Below are 24,622 nucleotides of genomic sequence, written 5' to 3'. Positions count from 1 at the left end.
ACATTTTATAGTATGATTAAATTTGTATGGAAGAGAACGAATTAGTTTTGTTTTACACTTCTTGAATCCACTTTACGGTCAGACAAATTAACTCTCAGCAGTTAGTTTGATTTATCCAACAGCATAAAGCTTGACAGTCTGTACTCTCAGATAATCAGTTTTTAAAGAATTATCTTTATTGTTATTTTTCCTGCTTGGGAGAAACCATTAAACCTGGAGGCAGGTATGAGGAGGAAGCAAACAGTCAGCAGACTGGCCCTGTCTGGAGATCCAAACCCAAAGACGCCTGTTCGGCTTTGCCGAGAGGCACCACCGTGTTCCGCACGGCGCCCGTCTGGCGGCACAGAGCAAGTGCCAGTACAGGGACTTTCCCTTGAGGAGCGAGTGCTGGGATGGCTTAGAAAGGTTGCTCTGCCCACCAGCAGGGAATTGCACACAGGCACAAGATGTACAGAGGAGAGGATGTTCAAGGTGCTGCTGCCCAGGGAAAATCACCAACAGGAGAGCGAGAGAAAGGCATGACAGAAAAAGGCCCCCTAGGCTGATTCTTACAAAGGTCTTATTGTCATCCATTCTGCAAACATACAGTGTGTTGATCCTATAACATAAAATCCAAAAGTAGCACCTCTTATCAGACATAACATTATTCATTCCCTAAAATACAGAGCCTAAAAATAATACTGGCAGCATATCAGCAACAGATTTATAAGCTGGGGGACAAAACTGAAATTTGGAAGGCTGTATCCAACACACAAACCATCCCAGCACTCCTCCAAAGTGGATACTAACCTTGCAGGTCCTTAGAGGACACGGTTGCTTCTCTCCCTTTGCAAGAACCCCCCTGAGAAGCTTTGCATGCACAGACTGCACAAGTGCCATTTGGCCAGGCTGTGCAGTCCAGTGAAAGCCAAAGCCTGCACTGGGAGCAGGTGCCATCTGCTCAGGCTGAAGAGACAGAAACCGCTATCACAACTGCAGCCCAGCCACGGTCAGCTGGCTGGCAGCTAACAAGCACACACACTGTCTGGCAAAGAGCTAATGTGCTTATCAGCTGAGCATCTTGCAAGAGGGGAATGAAGAATCTGATGGGCTGATGGAGAAATACAAGAGCAGGCAGCTGAAACAGGGCTTATTAAAGAGGAGAGTTGCGCTACAGTGAAAACCAGGGAGCACCTGCACAAGGCTCCTCTAGTTGTACCAGACACCTCTGGTTAAATCCGTAACCACTATTAGCAGCAGGGAAGTGTGTTGGCCAGGAAGCAGTCAAATGTATCTGCATGAACGAAACCAAAGCCTACAACTGAGACAGGAACTGAGTACTGCATGTGAACCACAAAGCATGGGAACTAAAATATGCACTGGTTAGAAAAGCCTAATCTATGGGAAAGCATGTAGGATGTTCTGTGAAAAAGGGCACTGACAGCTCATGACTGATGAAGCTGGGTTGCTGGTCTGCTGGACCTCAAGGGGGATGTCACAGTGACTGGTAACAATGTGTTGTTGCTTGGTATTCACTACTTAGACCAATAAGGCAGTGACAAATTCATCATGGAGTCAAATGTTTGCTCAGCAAACTGTTCTGGGGTCAGTTCCTAACAGCTGGTGGCTAAAAGGATAATATACATACCAGCAACCCATAATTGTCTGTATGAAGAAACATCACAGGATTTCGCATGGACGAAGCACTCAGCAGCCTGAAAAAAATGAAGGCAAAGAACTGGGGGCTCACCCTTCACCAAAGCACACCCGGGGCAGGCGGCAGATCCTGGGGACGCAGCAAACCAGCGCAGCCGGCCTGGGCAGGAGGGACCAGCTGGGACTGTGGAACATGCCCGGGCCACCAACATGGATGCAGAAGGAAGAGGAAGAAATACATGATTATCACAAAAACCAGGGGGGCTCATGACTACAGTACCCATGGACAGGGATGTTGTGGCACAGAGAATGACTAATTGGCGGCTGCAGAGCTGTCCCCTTTCAACGCCTTGTTGAAAGTCCCACCTGAATAACACCAATATTTAATTTTGGGCAAACTGGAAGATACAGAAGCTGAAAAACTTAAAAGAGACATATTCAATGTAACAGCTGTGACAGCTATTCCTCAAGCACCACAAAGCACAGCACTGCCTGTCCTCACCTCTGCAGAGTAAATGGTAATTAGAGTTTGCCAATCATTGTTTCTTCCTTATTGATGACAATGGGGAGATGAAGGGCCTGTGATAGACACAGATTCTCCTGAAGCTTCTCTCTCCCATTTGTCATTCAATCTTGCAGTTTGAATCAAAGGATTTGCTCAAAATGTGTTCCAGGGATTTTTTTTTTTAACATTTCTGTTCTGTATGTAAAAAGATTGAATTGTTTCTGAAACGGCCTCGTTTCAGTCTTCACCACACAGCAAAGTGCAGCAACGCAGATCCCATAAAATAATGGGTGCTGGATCACACCTACAGCATCCTACCAGCAAACTTACAAATCTCCTGCACTGCTCTTGACTATTTTAAGATGATTATGAAGTCACTAACACAGAAACCAAGACCTACTTTTAGGCACAGTTTGACACAGCCTGTCCTTATAGAAACCCTGCAGAGGAGGAGCAGCCTGCAGCCCCAGCAGCCCAGGGAAGAGCCGCCAGGTGCGGGGAGCCCATCTCACAGAGGGAACTGAACGCAGGAAGGTTTCAGGCTGCTATGATACATCCAGTTTTACTTTTTAATGTTTGCTTCTCTTTTTCTTTTGCTCCTGTCTTGGGTCTTTGCATTTCTCTCTGGAACAATAAGAGGAGCAGATAAGCATGCTTTAATCTGCTCCCAGTGAAAAGGTGGAATGCTGATCGCTTCCTCTGCCTCTTTTGGCCAAGCGTTTTTATCCTGCATTGCCACGGGGAAAGGTCTTGTCTCTTCAAGCTCCAGCTTTTGTCTTGTTGTGAGCTGAAGGGTTTTCCCCAAAGTGAGTACTGAAATGCTTCAATGATCCTCAAAAACAAGTTGTGGAGATTTTGTGAGATTTTGGACTGCAGTAAAAGAAAAAGCTAACAAGCTGAATGTCATTTTTTTAAGGAGATAAGAAAAAGGCTACTGGAGCTGTCAGAGTTTAAGCTTCAACCTTTATGTTTACAAAGCAAAAAGGGCAATTAAATGTGGAAAAATAAATCTTTCCAGGGCTCTGCCAGTGGTTCTTCTGGTTTGTACTCAGACTGCTGAATGACAGGCTAGTTTAGTGCCTTCGGCAGGGACTCAGAATAGAGCAGCCCTGACATTTCTTTGATGCTAAGTAGTGTACCCTAATAAAGATGTTCTTTAAGGCCATTCCCTCCTGCCTGGCAACCAGGCGCTACAGAACAACATCCCCACCGCAACAGGACTGTCTGTCCCCCTCCGCACCCAGCACTCCTCTGCCCATCCTGCCGAACCGCGGCAGCCTCAGACCTCCTGAGCATCTTGGCCACTGAATCTGAGGAAGAAATTATTGGAATAAACCCAAGATATAGTTAATAGGCAAATTCTGTGCTTTCACCTCCAGGCTATTTCACAAAGCCTGTTTTCACAAAGGTGTTGATGGACAGAAAACATCACAGTCCTGCAAACACAGAGTCAATACACAAGCACAGAGCACCATGTGGCAAGGATGTCTGGCCATACTTGCAGCCCTCCCAGCATCAAAAGAGCAGCTGAAGACAGGTCTGTTTCTCAGCACATGGTAAGCTGCTCTTGGAGCTCTGCCCCTGCACCTGGCGGGTACGAGCCATGGACACACCGGCAGCTACCCGGTGTGGGGCAGCACCGGGGCTCGGGTGGGAGCAGCCCCGGCTGTCAGGGAAGGACTGTGCTCCCCTCTGTGAGCCGCCAGCTCTTCACACATTTCTACTCTTTGCAAAGACCAAAATGCAAAAAGAGAGATGAACAGAAGTAGGGGAAAGGCACTGGGAAGCCCATCTCCAAGTGTGAAGTGGCAGCAGATGGCAGAGGCGCTGCTCTCTGGCAGATGAAGGGATCAGGAATGTATGTGTCAAAGGCACTGTCGTTATCAGCAGCCTGCCTGGCTGCCTGAGCTCCCAGAGCCGCCAGCCCCTGTTGGACTCGGATCTCCTGGGGACACAGCACGTCCTTGTGCCTCCTCCCACAGAGCTGTGAGTGCTGGAAAGGGCACAGCCAGCACAGCCTGCACGGGCACAGCCTGCACGGGTACAGACTGCACAGGTACAGCCTGCATGGGCACGGTGTGCACGGGTACAGCCTGCACGGGCACAGCCTGCACGGGTACAGACTGCACAGGTACAGCCTGCATGGGCACGGTGTGCACGGGTACAGCCTGCACGGGCACAGCCTGCACAGGCACAGCCTGCATGGGCACTGCCTGCACAAGGACAGCCTGCACATCCTGCATGGGCACGGCCTGCATGGACACAGTCTGCACGGGCACAGCCTGCACGGGCAGCAACCGGGGGAAGGAAGCACCAGATCCCTGAAGATGGGAGGTCAGATGATGTCTCTGAAGCACAGATTCGTGCAGCATTTCCAGGGTGTTCAATGTTCCTCACATGCTCATCAAAGCAATGTTGTTCCCTCTGCCATTTACGACCCGGAACATCAGTGACTAAAAGGCAAGGAAGGCTTCTGGCATTCCTCCCTGTGCACACTGACGCCTGGCCATGCAGGGCTGGAACAGAGCTGGCCGAGCAATGGAAGCGCACAGCTTCCAGACGAACAGCTCAGGGTCCTACCTCCAGAGCTGGACCAGGGCATCCCAGGGGCTCTGCATCCCTGCTCTGCAGAGAGATGTGGTCCTGTGCATCAGGACTGACACAACACCGAGCAAGAAAGGGAGAAGATAATCAGAGAGAAGTGGGAATGGAGCAGGGTGGGCAGTGAACCTTGGGAGGCTCCAGGCTTGCTGTTCATTTAGGGACAGACTCTGCCTTGGTTCTGCACTCCTGCACTCACACAGTGGTCAGCAATGACATGACACAGCCCTGCTGTTCCTCCTCTAAAGCTGTTTCCTTACGTGGTTGCTGCCTCAACACTTCAAGACTCACCTTCCCTGCATCTCCCAGCCGGCCTGCCACCTCAGCCCATTAAAGGTTGGGTGTGATTAACACACACTGCCAGTGTCTTCTGCAGAACAGCACCAGGTCTGCAGTGTTTGTGAGGAGAGGAGATCTCCAGCACTGACAAATTCCATGTCATCACCTCCCCCAAGTTCAGAGCCTGGGAAGAGCAGCGCCTTCTGCTTACTGACCCACACCGTTATAAATAGTGCAGGAGTAGAATTCAAATTGAATGACCTTGTTGAACAAGCATGGGAAATCCTGCTCTCATTATTTACCCAAATAAATGTACAGACCAGAGAAGCTTCTATCTGCTAATAAATACAGAGTTAGCTTCATATCTCGCTGCTCTCTTGCAGAGCAGGTGTACAGTGAGGCTGCAGTGCCCTTGCTGGAAGGGGCTGTGAGGCAAGATCACAGCCTGCCCGGCTTTGGAGAAACCATTGGATCCTGCAGGAAACGCCAGGCATAGGTAGAAGACAGGGGAATAGTAAAATACCAGCTTTTCAATGAATGGATGGCTAGTAATTTGCCTCCTTTGCTGTTAAAAAAAAAAAATAAAACAAAAAGGAGAATTTAATCTGGAGAAGTTATTCTAAGCATAATACAGGAACTGCTGAATTGGTTTTCAACTCCACAGACAAGACAGGGTGAAGAAAATTAGAAAGATGAAAGGCAGCTTTTAGTTCTTTGCAGTATTTATTAGTCACAGGAGGTAGTATGGATTTCTTATGGCAGTAAACTGTATGTAGATAAAGAGGTCATCATAGTTCCTAGGAGTTGCTTTAGCCTTTCGAGCTATTTACACGAATCCACAGGAAATACATGTATTAAAGGGTTTCACATACTGCATATTTGCACAGGAATAACTGCATCTAAATGACACCCAAGTGCAGAATCCACATGTGCCCTTCTTAACAGCTGCCACAGGCAACTAACAGAGACAAACGAGATAGCAATTACTATATTCATGTTGGGCCCTCTGACAGCACAATGTGTGTTTTCATTTCTAGATAGCTGACTGCATCAGGCAATAACTGTAAGTCTCCCCGTCCCAAAGCCACATGCACACACAAACCACCCCAGGACGCAGCCAGCAGCAGGGCTTCCTGCAGGGAAGAGCTGACTGTTCTTACAGGCAACCAGCACGAGCAGCAGCGGGACAGCTGTGCTGCCCAACGGGCTCTGCCGGAGGGGCTGCCACTGCCGCCCCCTCCTCCTGCCACTACAGCCCCTGCTCCTGCACAGACCCGCACAGTGCGGCCCCCTGAGCGTCCCAACCAGCACGTCCGCCCCGCGCACAGCCACGCTGAGCCAGCCTGTGCAGCACCCAGGGAGTCCGGAGGAAGCAAAGAAGCAGCAATAGGCACCAGCACAATGCAAAAAGACTCTTGTTCCCCTCTAATTTCCAGCTCAGATTGTTTGGTGATCTTCCACTCAGGCCAGCAGTTTTCTGTGCTTTGCTCCAAGCTCCAAGTCGGCTTTTCACACTGCACAGCCAGATAATACCTGTACATCGCACAGCGCTGCCACTGCGCTTGTCACCTGTGGTTTGTGACCTGGGAAGCCGCAGAAGCAGCAGGCTGTGACAGGGCTGTGCCGCCTGGGAGCTGTTCCCAAGGGCGGCAGTGGAGGGATGGAGTCTCCATCTGACCCCAGAGCACAGCGAGTGTGAACTGGGCCGGGAGCAGCCCCCCCAGACTCCCCTGGACCCCCCAGCTCTGCTGTTGCCCTGTGGCCAGGACTGTGTCACTCATGCACAGCCCATCCGCGGCAGTGTCCCCAGAGACAGGCACAGTTACACCACAGCCCATCCTGTCCCGCAGCCCATCATTCACTCCCGTGGAACCTCTGAGCCACGCTGCATTCAGCAAAACTGGAAAACTCAATGCTTGGTGGTGGTGTTGACCGTAATGCACCTTACAAATAGTGAAAACTCAATTAATAATAACACTTAGCACTGCCTTGCTGCCTTCATATTTACAAAGCACTGTGTAAACATTAACTAATCAATCTACTGTGCTTAGCAATTATATAGTGCTTTATATTTTCCAGGTCCTGTGCAAACATTAGCTAATTAATCTACGTAATTATTTCCATGTTTTATATTCTGGAGCACCGCATCCCAGCAGCACAAGGAGGCCTGAGCAGGGATACTGAGTGGCCCTTCTGCACTCCCAGTTTACAGTGCTGGCCACGTTTTGGGGGGACACCTCCACAGGCACAAATCCTGCCAGCAGGGCTAAGGACACAGGCAGAGCCTCCTCCAGGTATTTAAAGCTGAAAGGGGTTCAGTGAACAGCAAGAAGGATTTCACATCCACCAAGGCTGCTGTGAAGACTGAAGCTACTGTGCAGATTCAGCACATCAAAGGGAAATTTAAGTGACACTTAATCACGGCCCACAAGCCCCAGTACAGGGACAACGCATGAGATATTAAAATAATGTCTAATTAGATTTGACACCTCGAAGAGAGAGTTAAGAAAACTGGAAATGAAACTCGCTTTTCCAAAAGTGACTGTGAGTGACGCATGGTCAGGAAAGACCTTGCTGAGGGGCGGCTGGGACGAAATGTGGGAACCATGATCCCGTGTACTTCTCTAATTTCTGTGGGCTTTACTGGCGCCTCAGGGCTGGCCACCTGCAGAATGCACAGCTGTCAGGGTAAAGCACCCGGGTGGGAAGCACCGAGCTCCCAGGGAGCTGTGCCACTGGAGATCGGACAAGCCACCACCAAGAGCCAACCTACTGAAATATGAAGCATTTTCCATCAGAAAGATCCTAAAAGAACTAGGTCTGCCAATCAAACGCTCTCTAAACAAGTATTAATGTACAGCCGCTCATGCAGAGCTGCATCTCTCTACTGTTTATTGCATTTTAACATTGTCAACAGAGCCTGCTGAAGCACTCACAGGGCTCTGCTGACCTCCATTATTTATGGTGGCATGTGAAATTGATTGTGGTTGAAAGATCCTTACTGGAATAAAATGAGCTTCTCAATTATTGCCACACAAATAAATCTCTGTTTTCCAGTGATCCCCCCTAGGGAACACTTGCAAAACCCTGAGTTCATGAAAACAGACATTTCCAGCTGGCAAAATACAGGTGACCGTATTGTGATCATCGTGGAGTCGCAGGATGGCAGAGGCCAAGCAACTCTCCGTGTGACCAGGGGAGGGGAGACTGGGGACCATGTAGGGCTTTCTGCTCCTAGGAGGATAAACGAGAAACTCTCCAGCAAAGCAAGTTGTGATAATTGTTGATACTTTCTCTCAAACGCTGTACAGGAAATATGCATTACGTATTAACGGGATTATGAACAGATAAACAAGACAAACAAGCCTTTCAGAGCCCCAACCTCCTATTTGTCTTTCCTCTCTCAGAAAATTCTCACCTAGATGTAATTTAATAAAATCACCCATTCCAGCAATCCTAAGAGAAATCTTACCGCTGGTTTTCCCTCTCGCTTCCCCAAGAAATGCAGAGCTCTCCACACAGAACAGCAGCACTGCGGGGAGCATCCCCCCCTTCCTGCAGACAGACCCTCGCTCTGCATGGTCCTGCCCACAACAGCAGCTTCTCCCAAGGCTGAGACTTCATCCCTGTGAGCTGCCCTGCAGCATGGGGTGTTGATGGGCCGCCCAAATGGTAAGAGGTGGGTAGGGAAGGAGAAGAGCCGTGGGGTCCTGCCCGCAGGTCCCTGCAGCAGCACGGGCGCAGAGCCCAGCCTGGGCAGACACACGCCGGCACCTGGGGACACACGTCTCTGCTGCCGCGGAACAGAGATCAACCAGGGACGGGGATCCACGGGGCTGAGGCCCATCTCCTCCCTTCCAGCACCCCGCAGTGAACCAGGGATCTCTCCTGCACAGGTCAGCACTGCTCTTCTGTTCTTTCTGTTCTGAGTCTGCTGGGGGGATTCACTGTTCAGAGCACTCAGTTGTGCTTTTTTGGTGACCTTTAGTATTAAGGAACGTTATTGATTCTTGATTCATTTAAAACAGTCCATTTTGACAAGATTGCAGGAAAAGACACCTTGCTGTTGAAGGATTACAGACTGTCTATTAATTAAATCCCAACAATAAAGCACTGAAAGCTTTCCAAACATCCACTGAGGAGTCTTTCTCCTGTTCCCTTCTCCCCCTCCTTGTCACAGACCTCTATAGCAGGTCTGGAAACGTGCAACACTGGAGGAGATGGGAACTCTCTTCTCTGCACTGACCTCCCTGAGCCGTCACTGGGTCACCAAGCAGCCCCTCAGACGTGCCCCCTCCAGCGTTTGGAACGGGCCAGGCCAGCGTTCAGGCTAAAACTGTCTGCACAAGGATCAGCAGACCCATCAGCGCAAGCCTCTGGACATCAGTCTGGACACCGCGGGGCACACGCTCCTGGAAATCCATCCTCCTGCTCCTCCACGGCTCACAGCGCTTCCCAGCAGCACAGCACAACCCTCGGCTGCAAGAACACAGAATCACAGAATGACACCGATTGCAAAGGGCCTCGAAAGATCATCTAGTCCAAGAATGCAAGACAGTGCAAAACGAGTGCAGCATTTTGTTGGTGATGTCATAAAAATTATAATAGGCAGCCTCTTGCTGTGACCAAGTAAATAGCAATGACTTTATACAAGTCTGTTCTTAATGGGATATTACAATTTGCTTCAGTTTTCTTGGAGGAATCACGGACTCCACGCAGAGGAGGTATCGCTGCCTTTTCCCCTGGCTCTGAGAAGTTTTCAGTTTGATAGCAGAGGAGAATGAAGAGCATCAGATAAACTTGCTACATGTCATGATGGATGAGACAATGTTTGGACACCAGTTTGCAAAAGCTTTATGTTGCTAGAGGAGATTTCATTGCTTAGAAATAACTAGTGCCTTTCAGAGGCCAAATGGTCTTCAGACACTGGATCTACGAAAAACCTGCTAAATACGGGCTCTGTATCATATGGTATTGTGATGCCAGGACATTATATCCTCTGAAAATAAATGCTTGTCTCTTCTCTCATTTCCCTTCTTGTTCTTGTCCCTGCCCAAGTCAGACAAAACACATTCATCTTGCATCAGTTTTGATGTCCATCTCTCCTTCCTTGCTCCACCTGTAGTGCCTTTTGGAGAGGGAGATGATCGAGGACTCAGACAGTTTGCAAAGCAAGAGTGGAGGAGTCATTTACATGAAGGTGTGCTGCTCCGAATATTGTTTCTTATCACATTTCCTGTGAATTCTTACATGTTTTGTATTTTGACTACTGGTACACACTGAACAGATTCCTTGGCTCGCCTGCAACAATGCTGCACTTAATTCAGAACCTGTAAGATACATGAATAATTCAGACTCTTCGCTCCAGTGTGCCTTGCTCTACATTTGTCAGTAGTGGATAACACTCCACGGTGCCCTCAGCTGCCACTTCCACAAGGAGAACTGCACACATGGGCTCTGAGTCGAAGTCCCCGTGGCACATATTGATGCACTGCAGGAGGCACTGGCTGTGCTGGGGTGACCTCACGGCACATCGCTGCTCAGACAACACTCCGGAGATGGACACCCAGCCAAGGAACCAGGGGACATGTCTTGCAATCCAAGTGTGATCCCATTTTCAGATAGTCTGCACCAGCCCAGCTCATGGAATCACCTTCTCATGCACGGGGTCACCCCACTGCAGCTTCACACGGCACTGCACCATTGCTGTACGTGGCATCGCACCATGCTGCACGCGGCACCGCGCCATGCTGCACACAGCACTGCACCATGCTGCACGCGGCACCGCGCCATGCTGCACACAGCACTGCACCATGCTGCACGCGGCACCGCGCCATGCTGCACACAGCACTGCACCATGCTGCACGCGGCACCGCGCCATGCTGCACACAGCACTGCACCATGCTGCACGCGGCACCGCACCATGCTGCACAAAGCACTGCACCATGCTGCACGCGTCACTGCACCATGCTGCACACGGCACTGCACCATGCTCCACGCGTCACTGCACCATGCTCCACGCGGCACCACGCCATGCTGCACACAGCACTGCACCATGCTGCACGCGGCACCGCACCATGCTGCACACAGCACTGCACCATGCTGCACGCGGCACCGCGCCATGCTGCACACAGCACTGCACCATGCTGCACACAGCACTGCACCATGCTGCACACGGCACCGCACCATGCTCCACGCGGCACCGCGCCATGCTGCACACAGCACTGCGCCATGCTGCACACAGCACTGCGCCATGCTCCACGCGGCACCGCGCCATGCTCCACGCGGCACCGCGCCATGCTGCACACAGCACTGCACCATGCTCCACGCGTCACTGCACCATGCTCCACGCGACACTGCACCATGCTGCACACAGCACTGCACCATGCTGCACACAGCACTGCACCGTTGCAGCCTTCTGAGCCCTGGGCACCGCAAGCTTGATCTCCATGAGCTGCTAAACAAGCACCTGATCTACTCCATAATCACTTAGGCAGTGTTTTTTATCTCCATTCAATAGACACATGTTTCTCACAGTCCTGTTCTTGTCTCTCTGCCTGCAGACAGCAGCACACGTGCCTGTTCCTCCCAGAGCGTGTCCTGCAGCCCAGCCCAGCGGTGCCTCGGTACGGTACCGTGTCCGAAGACGGGGACACGATGGCCAGAAAATGGTGATCCACAGCCCATTCTCCTGGAGCTGCTTGGAACCCTCGAGGGTTTTTTGCTTTGTACCCAACAGAGAAGCTCACGCGGTCAGCAGGGCAAGCACTTTGCCCATGGATCTGGCAATTATTGACAGTTACACTAACAAGCAGATCTAGCAGACTGCTTAATACACAAAATATTTAAATTCTCATTACAATCTATTAAAGATGAATTCTCTCAAGTTGCTGTAATGGAAGAAAGATTTCTGAAAAACTGATTTAAATACGGCTACTCAGAGGGACAAAAATCAGGCATTCAGCAAGCTGTTTCTGTTTTTTCTGACTGATCCAGCAAACACTGCTCATGGTCACTGGTAATTGGAATTCTGATGGAATTTGAATTGGCATTTTAGCACCAATTAATATCCAACTTTTAAATTTGCACTTATTAGAAGATTTTTTGTGTCTGGGAGGAGAAAAAAAAGCAACAACTAAAATGTTCATGAAACATTTACCCATGCAAGCCATGGTCTTATTCTGAAAATAATGAGTATAATTTGCATGTTGACCCTGTCCCGCAGTGACAGCCATGCTGCTGTCAGACGGACACACACGCCAGGCGCACACGGACCCAGGTGCCCTGATTGTACCAAAAACTCCTCCACATCCACCCCTGGGCACGAGGGCATGAGAACTCTGCTGAAGGGAGCACGCGGGGCCACCAACCCTTGTTTGCCGTGCCATCCTACTTAGGGCACAAGACTGGAAAAGGAGAAACGCGACAGCGTGTGCCCCCCTGCAGCTCCACTGGGCAGCTGGGCGGCAGCACCTGCCAGGGACCGATGCCCGCAGCAGCCGGCTGCCAGCATCACTCTGCAGCTGAATCTGCAACATCATCCCCAGCCCGCCTGCCTGCCCCAGCGCCCCGGGACCAGCCAGCTGCTGGTCCAGGCAGCCAGCCCAGCGTTAGACCCAGCCTAGCGGCCACTCCTGCCCGCTGTGCTCGGGGCCTCTGTGCCCAGCGGAGAGGAGAGCAGGCAAGTGCAGCTGGGTGGGAGATCAGCAACCCACAGTGCTGTGACTGCTGCTCAGGGACCCAGGGGTGAATCATAACTTCATCAGCCTACAAGGAAAAGAGCCAATTATCTGGCAATTGTTTGCAGTCCATTTCAGTGGGAGGCTCATAACCTAACCAGCCCTTGTAGTCAAGGGGAATAAAATATATGCTGACATCAGAACACAGAGGTTCCCATTGGAAGCCACTTTCACTGCAGTGTCGTGAATCTTTTCAGAAACAGCTTGAGAAGATTCATTCCGTGTATCAATCTTCCTGGGTAGCAGAGCTGATGATGGTCGTACATAATAATGCTTAAGTCAATTCACATGCACAGCCAGTGGCTGTCTACAAGTCTCGGCCCTAATCAGTACATTAAATAGAAACTTATGACTAATAACTCTGAAAGGGCCTCTCCGGGGGCAGGGAAATGCTCCATTTTGGTCACTATTGGCTCCTCTGGCGTGTGCTACAGTGGCACGCTCTTCCCCTGCCTCCAGGAAGGGAGAATGGAAAGTCATAACTCTTCTTATATTTGTTCGGGTGACACATTTTTTTATGAGCTGTATTTTTACTTTGAATTTTGACAATGATTCTGTGACTTTATGTCCATCCTGTAATCACAGTGCCATTCTGGAGCAGGAGCAGAGCCCATAAAAGCTGCTGGTTTAGCCAGCTCCATGCTGGAAGGGAAGCAGATGCTCTCAGGAGGTGGGACACACACTTTTTCTCACTCAGGCTCCGCTTGCCCAGGGCCCCTGCAGCTCCACGCAGGCAGCACTCGGAGGTTTTCTCCCTGACCAGAAACATCCAATAAGAACAGAACTACAGAAATCTAGACTTCTACATGCAAACGCCCAGAGCAAATCTATCTTTGCTATTCAGTTGCATGGCTTTTGTTGCTTGAAAATTTAGGATAAGAAAGCTATTTCTCTCAGCACAGCAGAGATACCTTCCTCACACTTTCTCTTTTACCTCTGGGTCCCTCACTTCACAGGCCAGTTGACCTGAGGGATCAGCACCTTTATTAGGGCCAACAGAGGAGTCCACCTCTCTTTTAAGCGCCTAAAACTGACCACGCACACCAGTGCTTTCCAGCCGGTGGGAGCTGACAGGGGCTGAGTTTCACTATGGAGCTGAGCCCACAAACCCATAAACTGACCCAAGTGATCCAGCTTCAGCACTGGACAATTTTTTCCATTTGGCTATAAAGCTTGCCATTTTTGCAGGAAGACCTATCACCAGGCCTACGCAAGACACCGGGCTTCTGGAGCGGTATTTGTGATGCCACATCAGGTACCCGCCATCCACCTTGGAGGTAGCATGTGAGCAAGGGTGGAACAACCTTGAATCCCACATCTTCTGCAGAAAACACCTGATGCATCCTCACCAGACATCCAGGTGAGTGTCATATGCTTCAGTACTGCTGGGAGCGTTCATTACATGTGCAGGAAAATCCCTCTAGAAGAAACATACTGCTGTTGGTAGATTTTCCCATGTAAATAGCTCTCATGTGTCTTCTTTTTGAGATTCTTGTGGGTTTTTTTTAAGAGGTAGCAGACCATCTTAAAACTCCACAGAGAAAACCTGACCATTCATCTCCCATTCATACCCTGTGTACAGACACCACTCATTATAGTGGTTGTGGGAGTCACCCATTTAATTAATGAACTATTTTCTGCTGCCAGAGAAGTGTAGCGTGTGAGTTCAGCCAGTGTTCACCAGTCCTTACCGCAGTGTGTGCTTCTCCGCGGGGCTCACGGGTGGGCACGGCTGAGGCTGCGCAGGATGCTCGAGAGGCGGCAGCACCGCTCGAGCCGTGAGCCTGACGCAGGGCAGGCTGCTGTGATTGCTGGCAGGTTTGGAGCGAAGTGTCATGCCAGGTCAAAGTCTTCTGAATGATTCCCTGTGAAGAAGGAAAGGAAAGCATCTGACAAAGCAGCTCCTGGCTGCCCCCAACCCCCAGTGAGCTGCAGTTCCTGGTGCAGCTCCTGGCGATGGCTGTGGAGCCCAGACCCTGCAGGCAGCTGCTCCGATCCAGGAGCCTCTTCGGCATCCCCTGGGACACCACAGCACAGACACGAGAGCCCAAGGGGTGTCCAGGTTAGACCATGTCCAAAGCCAGTGTTAAGAGCTCTCTATTTGTTGTTTTCTACAACAGCTGAATCACAGAGGGAGCTTCATTAAGCTTGAGATTCATCAGCCATTGTTAGTGTTGCGCTCAGTAATAAAATAATCATTTAAAGAAGACAGAAACAGCCATCAGAACCGAGCAAGCCCAGTGCTGCTGAGTGTGACTTCCCGCGCCGAGGCCTGGCATACAGCCTGGGCAGCGATGGGAAAACCCCAGACGGCTTTTTATTGTGAAAGCGTTAGATGAAGCTGCAACCATATCTGTCACCCTCCAGCACATTGTTCACCAGCTCTCTTCAACATTCCCCAAACGATATTTTCTAGAGACTGTAATTCAGCACCTCACACCTCAGAGCTGTAGCGTCAGCCCAGAGAGCAACATGATGAATGTATCACGTTCTTCCAGGGCCCGGGCTGGGGAGCTGGTTTGTCGTGCTCCAGCTGTTAATTATCCCTCTGCTTTTTCTGTTCTCTTCCGAGCTGTGCCTCCGTATTTATCAGAGGGGCCCACATGCACTAAAAACATTCAGGTTGTTTTAAGGTATAAGGAGCAATTTACCCATTTTTGTGCAGCACCAGGCAGCACAGGAGATCACATGGCAAGACTTGATCAATAAGGAGCTCACCAGATTAGAGGCACCAGGGCTCCGACCTCAGAGTGCTTGTTTAGAAGAAGTGCAAGCAAGAGAACGCACCACGAATGTTAAGCACAGACACAGATACGATTTCCATCACTCTCCCTTCCCCAGCCTGCTTCCCAGAGACATCCTCAGATTAATTCCTGCACTACAACGACTGCTGAAGAGACCACGCAGCACCAGGACGGCCCGGCCAGGCTGTTCTCCGGGAGGAGCCGCTCCTGCTTTTGCTGCCACACAGGGCAGTGCCTGCGGCACCTCCTGCCCCAGCACCGCGGCCGCAGGAGGCTCCGCTCTGCCCCGCTCCAACACGGGGGTCTCAGCCCCCCCAGACACTCTGCCCACCCACATTCCCACCACCACCCACTCGCACTCCCAAACCTTTTGTTGGTGCAGAGTATGAACGTCAAGGGCTGCACATGTGCACTTCCACAGCCTGCACTGCAGGTGGATAACCAGACATCTGACATGGAACTTCAAGATGCAAACGCCCGTCCCTCATGGATTTCCAGTGCGTGTGTCTTACACCTTCGTACACACCGTGACGCATCCTCCCCTTGCTCAGCACTCTGTTACTGCCGCTTTTGCACACCTGCACTCCAGTCCTGTTCTGTGCCCAACAGCAACTGGGTTCCCGTGCAGCCTCCCAAAGCAGTCGTGTGTCCCCACTCGGGATCCTGGCAGGGTCTGTCCTGCTCTTCTCCTCACTGCAGCACCACACAACATCTTGCTCCTTCCAGACGTGCGGGGACAGCACAGGGTCCCAATGCTCTCAGCGCTGCAGGAACACCCCCGCAGTCCCTCAGGAAACAGCAAAGCAAATACTATTATCCCCTCTTTGCTTCCAAGGAGCTCACTTAGGTAACTCAGACCCATGCTGACACTTCTCGAGCTGTGAATTGCTGATATTTAATGACATTTTTCAAATATTTTTAATAGAAATTTCAGGTCTTGTTCTTAATCTGACATTTATCTTCTATTAGCATGAAAACAAACAGAAGGACCTGAGAATCATTGCTTGTATTATAAATGAATTTATTGTTGGTTTTATTACCTTCCCCATTAAGTTGTCACAATCTGTGCCTCCTCCCATTTTGGTGATGACCAGCCAGTGAAATCAGTCATCTTTTCCATGTAATTTATACAGGACCCTTGTGATAACTTTATTCATGTGAAGGATAATTATCAGCTCTATTATTAAGGTGGTCCAATCGCCCTAGGGGATAATGTGTCAGAAAGGTTAAAATATTTACAAGCAATAAAGCATGCATTATAATTATCCAAGTGCCAAGATAGATAGCTGGCTGCGAACAAGGAGCTGAGCCACAGTTTTGCCTTTGGCCAGCAAAGGCACTAATAACATGGCCACATCTCCCACTGGGACTGCAGATATCCAGGCCAGTGATTTGGAGGGGACCTTTCCCATTCATATATATTGATCACTTAAGCATTGACGACCATGCCCCATAGTGAGCTGGTCTATTATCCATAATTGAAGAGGATGCAGTAGCTGAAGAAAACAAGGTTTTTACACAATCTGTCCATATTTCTTCCCACGGTCCCTAAAAGTTTGTTTTCGTAAGCATGGCAAAAGGAGGGAGAGCGAAGAATTGCATTTCTGAAATAAAACATTGATTTCTTCTGGGATTGGAGCAGCAGGTACATGCCTTATTGGTAAATGGTATATAGGTGTAATCCGAAGGACATTGCTGAGATAAATTGCCCTTTGGTTCAGACGCTAACAAAATGAAGCACTGAATAACTTGGCACTACATCTGAAGTGAGACTATAAACCTAACCTGGGTCATTCCTCCAGATCTACTATTGTTACATCAAGAACAGTAGACAAGGGACTCAGGAGCTCATAAATAATTTCTCATGGAAAGCACGTACACTAGCCAGACGAAATCTCTCTCTGAGAAAATGTGGAAAAGTGGTAGATTTAACCTGCTTCAAAATGTCATTTTTTTTAAGAAAAAACCCCCGATCCACATCTCTTTCTTGATGCTTAAAGGATGTGTCTGTACTCCAGCAGCATGTTAAGCACCAAGCCCTAGAACAGGCTTTGGGCAGCTGAAGGAATTTGCTGCAGCAAAGCCAGCCAGTTCCCTCCAGTATAATCACACAGAAAATAGATGGTCACCTATGGATAAACATGACCAAACACGAGCTGTAAGACATTTAATAAACTACATCAGTTAACCACCTTCTGCTAAGGAAGTGCCAAGAACTGTATAAACCATATTTATCTCAGGTTCATCTACAACTCACTGGATTTGTCCAGGGAGACATGATTAATGTAAAAGACTGATGTCCTGTGGCCAAGGGTTGGAGCTCCACCCCAGCAGCACGGACACCCTCCTGTCCCTGGTGTGGTGGTGTCATCCGCTGCAGCGCAGGGACACCAGTGACACACAGCACACCTGCCCTGTCCCTGGTGTGGCAATGACACCTGCTGCAGCGCAGAGATGCCGGTGATGCCGGGCAAGCGCAGGCTCCCAGCCCCATGTCCAGGCTCGGCAGCACGGGCAGCACTCAGAGTGACACACGGAGCTGCTGTTGTCCCTGCTGCAGGGACCAAGAGCACAGTGCATGCTATTGGTAGGCACTTGCCTGTGCTTTTCTTCGCCCCGTTATTAAAATGCCCAGACAAAGCAAGGGTGAGAGGGACTGGTGTGAGCCTGGATGAGGCACAGGGAGAGAGATGGTCTATCTGTCCTACCAGAAGCACTGAAGGGTGAACTGCCTCCTCGTTTGGAAGAAACCCTTCTAAGACACATCTCTACTGACAGAGAACTAGAGAACACAGACTCTAGAGGAAAGCATGTTTAAATAACACGCCATTACTTGCACAACGCACACAGATGCCTACTTTGGCTCTCTGAATGTGAACATCCAGCATCACAATACTTTGCAGAGCACCAGAAGACTGTCTCCACAGGACCATTGCCTCAGACTCTTGACAAAACATCTCCTGGAGCACTTCCTTCCCATTGCGCCTGGCAGATGCTTCCCTTTTTAATTTGTCAGAGACAAGCAGCTGCACCTCTGAAAATAATGTTCTTCAATAATCCTCTATTTGCTGCCAGCTCTCCTTTCTCAGTTAGTACCCATGATGTTTATCCTTGTTTATCAGAAGGGCAAACTGCAGCCAGGCCCACGGTTTATGTTAATCTCACAAATATGTCCAAATAAAAATCGACTTTGCACTATTGAAAGCTCTGTAGCTACGACAAGATGAGAAACATGAACATTTTAGCTATGTATCATAGCTTTTTCCAATTGTGATACCTTCTCTGAGCACAAAGGAGTTTTCTACTCCTTACCAATAAAAACCAGATGGCACCAATTTTGATTGTCACCTTCTCAGAGCGGAGAATGCTTTTGTTGTGCTGGATCTGTTTTAAGTTAATTAGCGTCAAAGGTAATCAGATCTTTAACATATCAGTAATTCAATGTGAAGTGCCTGGGATGAATGTAGTAACAAGCTTATTAATTGTCAGCTGTTTAGTCTAAAAACAGTGTGGAGAGCTAGTTATTAACAGAAGAATTTAAGAACATGGCATCTGCCATTCGGGACAGAGGTTGTTGTCAGAGACAGGGCCCGTCCCCTCTGCTTAGGGTGGGGGACACCCAGGCCCCCGCCTGCCCCTCACTGCTGGTCACCCCAGGTACCGCAGGGACCCCCCAGGCTCCGCAGGCCCCCCCGGGCAGCTGTGCCACATCTCCCTGTCCCCCCCACTGCACCCCCCACCAGAGCAGGATGCAGCCCAGGGCTGTCCCTGTTCCACAGAACTGGCAGTGCCACCACAGCCCTGGCAAGGGGCTACAACAGAGGAAAACTAGAGAGTGCTGAAGGTACGAAGCTGCTTCCTCACCATGCTGCTGCCATGGAAATGGCAGCCAGGACGTATCGCACACAGGTCACAACCCTGTGTCACTACCAGGTTACAGCTGCTGGGAACATAGAAATCACTCGGCATCTTCAGGGGACCTGATAGAGCAAGGTTAGGAAATCCCTCCTACCAGCTGCTGTCCATTTGTGTTACAGTCAGCAGAGCCCCAGGAATCAGTTACTGCTCATAGAAATTACAAGCATTAAGGATGTCAGATAGAATGTGAACTGGTCCTTTCTTAGAAATAAATGTCTTTTAATGGTCCTTGAAGCAGCCTATAAGTAATCTGCCCTTGCTGGATGCAGGACTGCAGCGGCTCTCCCAGCACGCCACGAACGGTCGGCACAGCCGGAGCCTCCCGAGGTGGCGTGGCAGCCACGCAGGTTGATGTGACAGACGGAGCCGGAGAACAGGAGCTCCATCTCCAAGGACCAAATGCAGCACCAGGCTACACAGGCCCTGACCTGCTCTTCCCTGTCTGGGCAGGACTGTGGCGTTATTGTCAAAAAGGTGTTTCCTTTAGGCCAGTTGACCCTTTTAGGGGCAATCGCCCGTGGCCCCAGAGAGGTCAGTGGTCCCCATGCCCTTCCCTCAGGCAGTGAACCAAAATGAAATACTGGATCTGGTCTTGTACAACGAATGAATTGGACCCAGCAGCCTAATTAAACCTCTCCCACTCTTGCTGTCTCCAGCCAACCCCTGCTGCCTATGGACCAGAGGCTCAGATCCCTGGGAAGGCGGACGCTCGCGGCACGAGCAGACAGAGCAGACAGCTCTGCTCTGCTGGTCCCTCATGGACCCCGGCAGCGCGATGGTCCCCCGATGAATCTGTGCGTGAACTTTTGCCTTCCTAACGCAGCAAGTGCTAATGTTTGATGACTCAGAATAGGGTGAGGAGACAGGCAGGCACCAGTCAGAAAGCTAATAAACCCCACAATCAGCGTGGCTCGTTATTTACTTTGGGAACATGAAGTTCAGGAGAGACTATCTCATGCCTCCTCCTAATAGCAGTTTCAAGAATCCACCAGGGATCAGTTTAATGCTCTGGAAAAGGTTAACGTTGTTAGGGATTTACAGCTATATTTGAAACAGTTTAAACTATTATTTTTATTTCGTTGAGTAAAATGGAATTTCAGTGAATCGTGCAAAGTTAGATGGTCAGTTTGTGTCTGAAAGAGGTCATTAAAAGCCTGGGTGGTTTTACATGGCACCTAATTCTGTCTGTCAGGCGGGGAGTGGGGAGCTGCCGTCAGCTCTGGGTGAGCTTCCCTGAGATGTTTCAGCCATGTCCTGCATGTGTCCTCCATGCTCAGAGTAAGGAGCTGGAGCACAGCCAGCATGCCATGGGACCGCACAGCCAGCGTGTCATGGGACTGCGCAGTCAGCCTGTCACGGACCCTACAGCCAGCATGCCATGGAATCGCACAGCCAGCATGCCATGGACCACGCAGCCAGTGTGCTGCACCCCCCGCAAGGAGCTCTCAGGAAGGCAGGAGCCGGCCCTGGGTCCCAGCAGCGTCCCCGTGGGGCAGCACAGCATGGTCGGCTGCCAGCACTGCTGCAACGCCAGGGCTGCTGCCTGCGCAGCGTCCCTGCCACAGCCAGCATCTGCTGTCCCACAGACATCCTGCCTCCTGCAGCTGTACGCTCCAAGGACAAGAAATTTACACCCCAGTTTGATGTTTCGGGGCCAGTGAGCGTCCCGTGTGCCTGTGCTGTGAGCCAGCACAGGTGTCCCCAAGGCTTCTGCCACTCGTCCCGCTGCTGAGCGCACACCGGTGTTGCCATCCCCCTTCACAGAAGTGTCTGAAGTGCCCTGACAGCCCAGCAGTAAATACCTGGGAGTGACAGAGGTTTCCTACGTGCTCGTTTGCTGAGCCTGGCTTTGGCCAGTGGGCCAGTGCCCTGTCCCTCCCATTCTGCACCTCCCTGCACCGGCACCGGGGCAGAGCGCCCTGCATCCCCAGCTGCCTCCAGCTCGGATGGCTACTGCCCACACAGTTCTTCTCAGCAGCTGCATGTGGTGCCTCGTGACCTAAAACGCTGTCAGGGAAAGTCCACGTGCTGGCCTTGCAAGTCTGGGGCGATAACACTGCTTCTTCCACACAACCAGGAGAAAAGCATTTGCTTTAAAAACTTGACACTGGCCACATGTAGCCCCGGGAGCCAGCAACTCTTTTCTGTAGAGGAAGTTTAAGGTATTCATGTCTCCCACTGCTCATTTCAGGGGTGATCTGCCAGCCTGCAATTGAAGGCATTTGTGAAAAATGCTGTGACAATGTCAGCCGTAATTGCATCAGTCATGCCACACAAGACAAATGTGACTGGAGATGGCGTGTCAACCTCAGGAATTGCTTAAGACTGAAAAGCAAGTGGAGGAAACAGCAAGTGTTCAGAAACAATTATTTCACTATAGTAGGAATAATAACAGCTCTCATTTCCCACACACAGCTCTATTGGGAAATGGCGGAGAAAGCTGCCAGGGTCTCCTCCCTTCCCCATGGGATACTATTTGGCTGAAATATAAAATACGGAGCAAATGTGTCCATTTTCTTAAGTGAGGCTGAAATCGCAAGATTCACCCACCTGGACAGAGAAGCATCCTCGTTGCCATCTCCAGTCTCCACAGCCCACAGGTATCTGTCTCTACAGAAACCTGAGTTCTGTTAAGATATATCAGAGGCCTTTTGCCCTGCCACACTCATCCCTGAGAGAAAACACAACGACCGGTCCCTGTGGACACACCTCTGACGCAGCCCCGTGACAATGGCATCCTGACCGCAGGTGAGACTGGCAAGGCTGTCCTAAAGTGACCTCACGCTCTCCCCATGGGAAAGGACAGGATGGGTTTCACCTCAGCAGACTGGTAACCTTGTACCAGCACTGCCTGGACCAAGCAGAAGGTGTGGGAGGGATTCTTCCTCCTAAAATTAAATAAACCTTATGTGAAAAATGCCATTTTCAATGTCTTGAGCTGTCAATTGCAGGAGAAAGTGATATTGATTTCTACAGAAACTTTATTTAAGTGAATGACCTATTAAATGAAACTTATTTGACACTAGATGACTCTTGCAATTTAATTCCTGAATGAAGTGATGTCTCTAAGGCTTTGTGAAGTTCTTTATCTTGAACAATAAAAGGCATTTTCCTTACAGCCATTTGCGTATGTATTCCACCGTCTTTGAAAACAAAGTCCTCCAAAGAATCCAGAACACTTTTACCTTCATTTGCAAACACCAGCTGATAAACAGACAGCTCAGCACACACCAGCCCTTAGGAGCAAAGCTCAAAGGTGCAAAGAGCCCAAGAAGAGCAGCCGGCCTCCCTGTCCTGCCCCAGAAACACAGTGCTGAGGACACAGAGGATGCTGGAGCTCTGCTGCGCAGGGAGGTCCCGCTCAATGCTGAAGGGCTGGGGTGAACTCAGCCAAGGGCACTGAACTCTTGTGGTCATCAGCACCCTGGGGGGACAGAGCTGCTCCCACAGCCATTCCCAGATGTGTGCAAGGGAACCCACCGCGCTCCCTGCTCCCAGCCAGGGCATAGCAAGGCCTCCAGCCCCTCCTGACAGACACATCCTGATCATCGCTGTCCAGATGCAGCCCCCGCACGTTCTGTCAGCCTGTTTGATGTCAGGGCAATCGCTCTCCTGGCTTTTCTGTCTGCATCAAGGTTAATTCCTTGGGATGGTCTACAGCAAGCAGCTCACAGGGACAAGCACCAAGCCCTTCCCTTGCAGGCAGGCTGCACCCCATTCTTCTCCAGCACCCGCTGCCAGCCCCAGCCCGGGCACAGCATCCCCCAGCACCACCCCGGCACTGGCAACCTGCAGAGGCTCAGTCCTGCAGAGATGTCAGCAGGATGCTGCCTGCAGGACAATGACCGGCCTGTGATCTATAGAAGCAGCAGATAAACCTCCTAAGCCAGAGATCCCTCCTAAGTGCAAACTGAACACATCACAGTGCCTGTGGTTGTGCTGCTCCTCAGATGCCTTGCAGCAGCCTCTGTGCAAAGCAGCCTCACAAAGGGGGTGGGAGGCCAGGAGGCACCAAACAGACCCACTGTGACACCAGCTCCAGCCCCTGGAAAAACCAGTCTGCTGCAGGCAGCCTCGGGAACACCAGCACCCACGGAGAGAGCCCCAGGATGGGCAGCTCACACAGCCGCACGCTGCCCTTGCCAAGGAGGCACCCAGCAGCAAAGCACCCCCCTGGAAGGGCCAAGGGGCTCATCCCTCCCACAGCAGCTGCTGCCTTCTTGCAGCTGCTGCTCCTTGCAGCCTCACCCCAGCCTGTCAGACCCCCACATCTCCCAGAGGGTTTGGGCAGCAGCTACACTTGATCTCACTTGTCCTCCTGCACCCGCTGCAGCAGAAACAGCAAACAGAGCCTGTGCCAGCCTTACACGCTCTCATGGCTTCTCCTGGGAGCAGCCCTCGCGGGGCTGGCGGCACAGGCAGGAGCTCACCCTGCCTGCACTGAGTTGTCCGCAATGTGCTGTGACCACTTTGGGATGAGCCTGCCCGCTGGGCCATGCACAGGCTCCAAAGCCTCCCCTTCCTCTTGTGAATTTCTTTTCCCAAGTGCCTCAAGGCAAAGCTCGAGCTGAGAAAAGGCATTTGCTTTTCAGTCCAGCGGCTGCACTGGGCCTCGAAGAGCTTGTTAGCTGGTTGGGGATGCAGAGCTGCCTGCCATGCTTCAGAGACCACTTGCTTCTGCTTACAAAAGCTTTTCCACAGTTTCTTCTTTTGAAAGAAGCCAATTTATTTTTATTTGCAATCTATAAGAAACAATTGAATAGTAAAACTGTCAGATTCCATCTCTTTCATCAAAATGGCTTAGTCATGTCTGGAATGTCAGCACTGACTAACAACCCAGGTCCTGTCTGTGCTCACAGCCCCAAGTCTCCTGCTCAGAGCACCAGGCCCAGCTGAGTCCCTGTGCTGCTCCTCACTCGGGAGCCCTTCCAAGGGCCCTTCATGGGCAGACACACACAGTTACTTTGTGATTTTCATCTCTCTGTTCCCAAAACCAAGGAGCTAAGACTGTCCCAAGCTTCCAGCTGTGTGCCACATCGCATTCACAGGAGAGCAAGGCGGAGCACCCTGCCTGTGTATAGGAGGATCCTTCAGTGGTGCTCCCAACAGCGTGTGGGACAGGCAAAGCCACAGCTTGTTGTGCCTGTGCTCATGGGACTGCTTCAGGAAGCTTTGGAGCTCAGCAAACACCCAAGGCAAGG

General features: G+C 50.7%; 1 long non-coding RNA gene across 2 annotated transcripts in view; it reads right to left on the bottom strand.

Moving 5' to 3' along the window:
- LOC136108479 (uncharacterized) overlaps window positions 1–24,622 on the bottom strand; it is a 136,906-nt gene that overhangs the window by 77,147 nt on the left and 35,137 nt on the right. Inside the window, exon 5 of one of the 2 annotated variants that reach the window (XR_010652396.2) lies at window positions 14,222–14,624. The exons of the other annotated variant lie outside the window; for it this stretch is intronic. This is a non-coding gene — a long non-coding RNA (uncharacterized lncRNA). Of the gene's footprint in view, window positions 1–14,221; window positions 14,625–24,622 lie in introns of those variants that run through there. 2 annotated transcript variants of the gene reach the window in all.

This window comes from Patagioenas fasciata, chromosome 15, assembly GCF_037038585.1.
Source record: "Patagioenas fasciata isolate bPatFas1 chromosome 15, bPatFas1.hap1, whole genome shotgun sequence".
Taxonomy (NCBI): Eukaryota; Metazoa; Chordata; class Aves; order Columbiformes; family Columbidae; genus Patagioenas; species Patagioenas fasciata.
The sequence above is the reverse complement of the archived record's forward strand: the minus strand, read 5'-3'. Positions and strand labels throughout refer to the sequence as shown.